The sequence below is a fragment of the Capsicum annuum genome, chromosome 6 (genome assembly GCF_002878395.1).
Source record: "Capsicum annuum cultivar UCD-10X-F1 chromosome 6, UCD10Xv1.1, whole genome shotgun sequence".
NCBI classification, from domain to species: domain Eukaryota; kingdom Viridiplantae; phylum Streptophyta; class Magnoliopsida; order Solanales; family Solanaceae; genus Capsicum; species Capsicum annuum.
The window spans coordinates 12,932,872-12,938,871 of NC_061116.1; positions in this window are offsets into that span (position 1 = coordinate 12,932,872).

Below are 6,000 nucleotides of genomic sequence, written 5' to 3' on the forward strand. Positions count from 1 at the left end.
TGGATTCACCCCTGATTTTACGTATTTAATACTAGGTTTATGAAAGTTTGAATATAAAGGTTTTCTCATTTTCACCTTCTCGAGTCCAATTTATCTAGATAGATACGAATTGTTGCAATCATCTATTGTTATATCCCAGATCATCAACTTCAAAGTGCACACTATTTCATTGTTGGAATAGTAGTTGCAACTTGCAAATAGTATTAGAATGAAAAGCTCTCAATGCAAATTGTTTATTTTTGACAATATCATAATCGAAGGCAGACGATTCAATATATTGATTATGATTTCCTCAGAAATAAACAATTTGCATTGACGACGTTTCATTCTAATACTATTTGCAAGTTACAACTGCTATTCCAACAATGAACATAGTGTGCACTTTGAAGTTGATGATCTGGGATACAAGAATAAGTGATTGCAATAATTTGTGTAAATCTGGAGAAATTGAACTCGAAAGGTAGAAATGAGAAAGTAAAGGAGAAAACCTTTATATACAAACTTTCATAAATACTAGTACAAAATAAGTAAAATATTAGATGATATGTGAACTGTACATTAACTAGATTACATAATCTACAATGTAAATGAGAAATCCTGTGAATATGACAGTTTTTCTATAAATGAGTAAATGCAATCTGATCCACCATATTTTGACTTCATCAAAGTATGACTAAATACAAAAAGGGTAAAAAAATAAGGCAGGGCAAGACGAGCTAAAATTTTAGCAAGTTAAGCCATGCCCTTCCACATCTTGGTCAGTTGCATCGCTATTTTTTCTAAATACTTTGACAATCATATGATATGATAGGAACTCTTGGATTATCTCTATCCCATTAAACAAGTTGCTAGAGTTGAGATTCTCCTTGATGGATGTTTCATTTAGCTTTTTCTTTTACCCCACAATTGTGCCTACCCTACCTTGTCCCATTTTCATTTATGCAAAAGATCATCCCAGAATTTTTTCAAAAACTCTAGCTTCTCCATGAATCAACTTAATATGCTACATTATTAAAACCGTTTATATTTGTTGAGAAAAAATCTCAGCTAAAAGCCTAAAATAGGTTGCAATTAACTTTTGATTTTTGGTTATTTTTGTACTTTTTAAGCCTAAAATAAATTGCTTAAAAACATTCATGTTTTTACCAAACACCTCCAAAAATTAAAAGTGCTTAAAAATCAGAAGCAATTAAAAATAAGCCAATCTCTTTGCAAAATTTGTGTAATGCACTTGCTGAGAAGATTGTTGAATTAGAAGCTACACATGCTGCTCATGAGACAGAGAAGCTGACTCTTCAGGCTACGACTGATGCACTTCAGGCAGATCTTTGCCCGTGAAAGATCTGAGAATGTTGAAACCATTCATCACTTGACAGAATTCCTCCCAAAATGTTCCTTCTTCCTCCTCTTAGTTTTAGTACCTTGAAGATTTTTTTGGTGCCTGATATGTTCAACCTGTCTAATTTTAGTCCTGTGTCTGCTGTAGATCATATTTTGGAGTTTTAATAAAATGGTTCTCTTTTGCTATGGTGTATTTTGCTCTTGCACTGTTTAATGCATTTTTTCCCTGAATTGATCCTACTTCCTTGTTCTGCTTGTTTTAGTGATAGCCCCAAAGGCCATGAATTGATTTGATATTATTCTTTGACTATGATTTATCTTGATTCAACTTTTCAATAATGTCAAAAGGCTGGAGATATAAAGGCTGTGCAATATTTATAACTCACTAACTAACCTGTTTCATTCTAGTATTTCCTGTCTAAGTGTCTACAGCTAAGTGTGTTGGATGCACAAAGACAAAAGGTTTGTCATTATCAAGAAGGGGGAATTTGTTAGGTTCTATGAAGTTTTAATGATTGACAAAGTGAATAAAATATATTGGTCAAGTTGATTTATAGATGCATATATGAAAGATGATAAGCTCAGAAAGATCATTAATATGCGAAGACAAGGTTGATAAGCACATAGAGAGATCATTGATATGAGAAGACAAGGTTGCTTGATTGAAGAAATAGATAAGTGGCTACATCTGATAAACTCAAAACAGATTACTATGTGTGAAATTTAGGAGTTACATTTTGACTACAACATTTAAAGAAGTTTGAGTTTGAATTGAAGTAAAAGTTCCATTTGAAGTAGAACTCTTGCAAATGAGAGTTCCGATGGGATACAAAGTTTGATTTGAAGAACTTTTGAGGGTTGTGTTTAAATATAGGAAGTGACATTCACAGTCACTCACACACTTTTAAAGCAAAAAGGCAATTAACAAATTGACTTGGCAGTGTGCCACTGGGAGATTGAATTAGGAGTTTGTTCTTGAGTTGATTAGGCTATTGTCTTCAAGTTAGGGAACTCAAAGATTTGGGATCACATACCTTGGGAGATTAGCGAATTGAATATTAATCAGGAGTTAGAGTTTATAATTTCTAGATTATAAAAATCTTGTAATTTATTGTTGTTGAAGCTCAAGTTATTTAGTGAAGATTGGGATGAAATCCTATAGAGGCAGGGGCGGCTCAACCCTATCGGAGGGTTGAGGGGCCTCATTTCTTTTTTAGTAATAATACATTACAAATTTTAATAAATATATTAAATACTATTTATTGAAAAAAAATTTTTTTTATATAAAAAAATTTAGGAGTTTGATATAGTAAAACTTTTTAATGCATTGACTATATTATTAATTAAAAAAGAATTATTAAATACGATTATATAATTTTAAAAATAGACTATAAAAATAATTGTGTTATAAATATACCATGTATAGTGAATGTCTACTTTACCATATATAGTGAATACCTACTTTACCATATATTGTGTATGTCTATTTATGGAAAAGTTACAAACCCCAAGGTTAGTTTTTCCCTATAAATAAAGGGGTTTTGCTTCATTGTAATTCATCCCTCAAGAGAAATAAGAGTTACTCTCTATTCTCTCTCTACTCTTCTTCTTTGTTCTTTATTATTTTATAACACGTTATCAGCATGAGACTCTGCCAAACAAGGTGAGATTATAAATCTGAAGGATTTCAAGGTTAGTAATTCTTTATGTTATCTTTCTTTTTATACTACTAATATAATTATTATTGAATTTAAGAAAAAATAATTGGTTTGAAACCATTTATATTTTAAATTTATTCCTCAAGAACAATATTATCAAAAAGGATGATAATATGTTGGGTTCAAGTCCAATCGATTCGTGCCTAAGACACCTTTATATGGATCAAATATTGAGTTTGAATCTCAATACACTATATTGATGATATTATGATGGCTAAGGCAAAATAATGGGTGTTTGATGAAAAGTCATGAGATTCGACCCATTGAATATGCCCCATTCCATGAAGTGAATGTGGTAGCAATATATGATAAGTCTGAAATATGACAGCTTACTTCATTCTTGAGGTGTATATGGTAGCAGTGCATAATATGTCTGAGAGAAGACAAGTGATTGAATGCACGAATATACGTGTGGAGGGACAATATGATAAGGATCATCAAAAGTGATGATATTTTCACACGCTTATATGATTATAAGATATGATAAAGAAAAAAATTCTCTACATCATATGTATGCCTCGATTTGCTTCTGAAGTAGCAAAATCTTGAAAGAAGTTATAAGCTATCATAATTTGATAGGCTTAAGACACAATTATATTCCATTCCTGGGGAATGAGAATCTTATTAATGCAAATGTGCACTTGATTGTAATTGTATCACAACTCACCTCCGAAAGAGGTTGGATAATTTTGAAATCTACTTCTGAAGTAGTAAATCTAAAATTTATTCATGTAATAGTAAATCTGAAATTTACTAAAAAAAGTACATGTCATGGTAAATTTGGAGTTTACTAGAATAAAAGTTCATAAATTGATATGAACGATTGTGGCATCTCGAATATGTGTATGTATTGAAGAACTAGAAGTTCTTCGAGAATTGTTTATGTCATTTGTTCTCATGATAAGTTGGTTGGACCAACTAATATTGGGATTGGATCCCTTCAAATTTGAAAATTATAAAAGGTGAATAAGGGTCCGTTCATCTATCATACGATATGTTAAAATGATGCATCAATAAGATGATCACATGTACATTTATTGTCAACCTACAGTTTGACATTCATAAAGTTGCTTGCTCAATAAAATTGAGTTAAACATGACTTTCAGATTGTGTAATCAAGATAATTCATCTTGATGATGATGGTTTAGCATTGAATGCCTTCAATAAATATCTAAACCATTGTTAATGAGAATAAAACTTCATGTATTGGTCTGAAATATGATCTATTGCAATAACACTTGTATGCATTAGACCAATAAATTATGATTATTTCTTCCTTCTCAATTGGTTCAAGGTTGGGAACCAATTATTCCACCTAATAATTTTGATGTGTGGTATACGATTAATGAATATACCATAATACATAAAGATGGATTCCTCAAAGAAGTAGAGGATATATGTTAATTTTTCTAACAAAAAGGGGAGATTATAAGTGCTATGAAATATGTTTGGAATATCACCAGATCCTCATCCAAAAGATAATTCAAGTCAAATGCCGAAAACATCTCATATTAAACGCAAGTGCTCCTATTTTGTGTTCCTAAAGGACAAAATCTACACATGCATAAAACGTAGAAGACTAATCAGTTGAAATAATCCTTGAAAAGGATAAGGAGCAAATAATCATAATAAGAAGGCAATGTGCTCTTGAAGAGCCTACGACATAACACTTTATGAAACCTATGAGAGGTTCAGGTGCCTGAAATAATGAAGTGATGAGATCTTAAAATGTTATGTCACATTGTGAACCGATACAAAATGATATATCATCGATAATATCTTTGATATAATATTGGTGAAATATTGTAAAAAATTACGAGGATTCGAATTCTACGTTTAATTAAACATTCTGATGTAGAAACATTTATCAAGTGACCTGAAAGGATGCATTTTGGTAAGCGTAAAACTTATTTGATTTGCAGTCCAGACACTTGAAGATGTCACACTTGACATGTTGGATATTGTTGCTTGACAAACATCCATATGAAAATCCCTAAAGGATTCAAAATGCCTGAAGTATATAAAGTTTCTGGGAAACTTTTTATTATCCTCATAAGATATAATTTGATGATTTGAGTATCATTGAAACTCTTGGAAAGTTTTCAAAAGCAATAGAGTATTTGCTTAAATGAGAAACATGTAAAAAATTGAATAAGGATCTATTCCAACCTTAAGAAAAGAATGAGGAACTCTTTGGTTATGAAGTACCATATCTTAGTGCAATTGATGCACTAACGTATCTTGCAAATACTACAAGGCTTGATATAGCCTTTTTTTTTAGTTAATTTGTTAGCAAGTTTGTAGTCTCGATCTTATTAGTTATGCTGATTTTGGGTACTTATCTGTCCTACATAAAACTCGGTCTCAAATAGGCTATGTGTTCATATGTGGTGGTACTGCAATATCTTGGAGATATACAAAGCAGTAAATCGTAGCCACTTCATCGAATCATGCTGAGATAATAGCTATTCATGAAGCAACCCTAGAATGTGTATGGTTGAGGTCCATGATACATCTCATTCGAGAAAAATATGGTGTGAAATATGACAATCTACCCACAATTTTATACGGAGATAATGCATCATGCATAGCACATCTTAATGGAGGATTCATCAAAGGAGATAGAACGAAGCATACTTCATCAAAGCTTTTCTTTACACATGAGCTACAAAAAGAATGGTGATATTAACATGCAACAAATTCGTTCAAGTGATAATGTGGCTACTTTATTCACCAAGTCTCCTTCAATTGCAACTTTTAAAAAGATAGTGTACAAGATCGGAATACAAAGGTTCAAGGATGTTCTCATTAGGTGGATTTAATACGCGTTGTACTCTTTTTTCCTTACGAGGTTTTGTCCCACTGGGTTTTCCTTGTAAGGTTTTTAATGAGACAGCCTATATGCATATTGTTAGAGATGTGTACTCTTTTTCCTTCACTA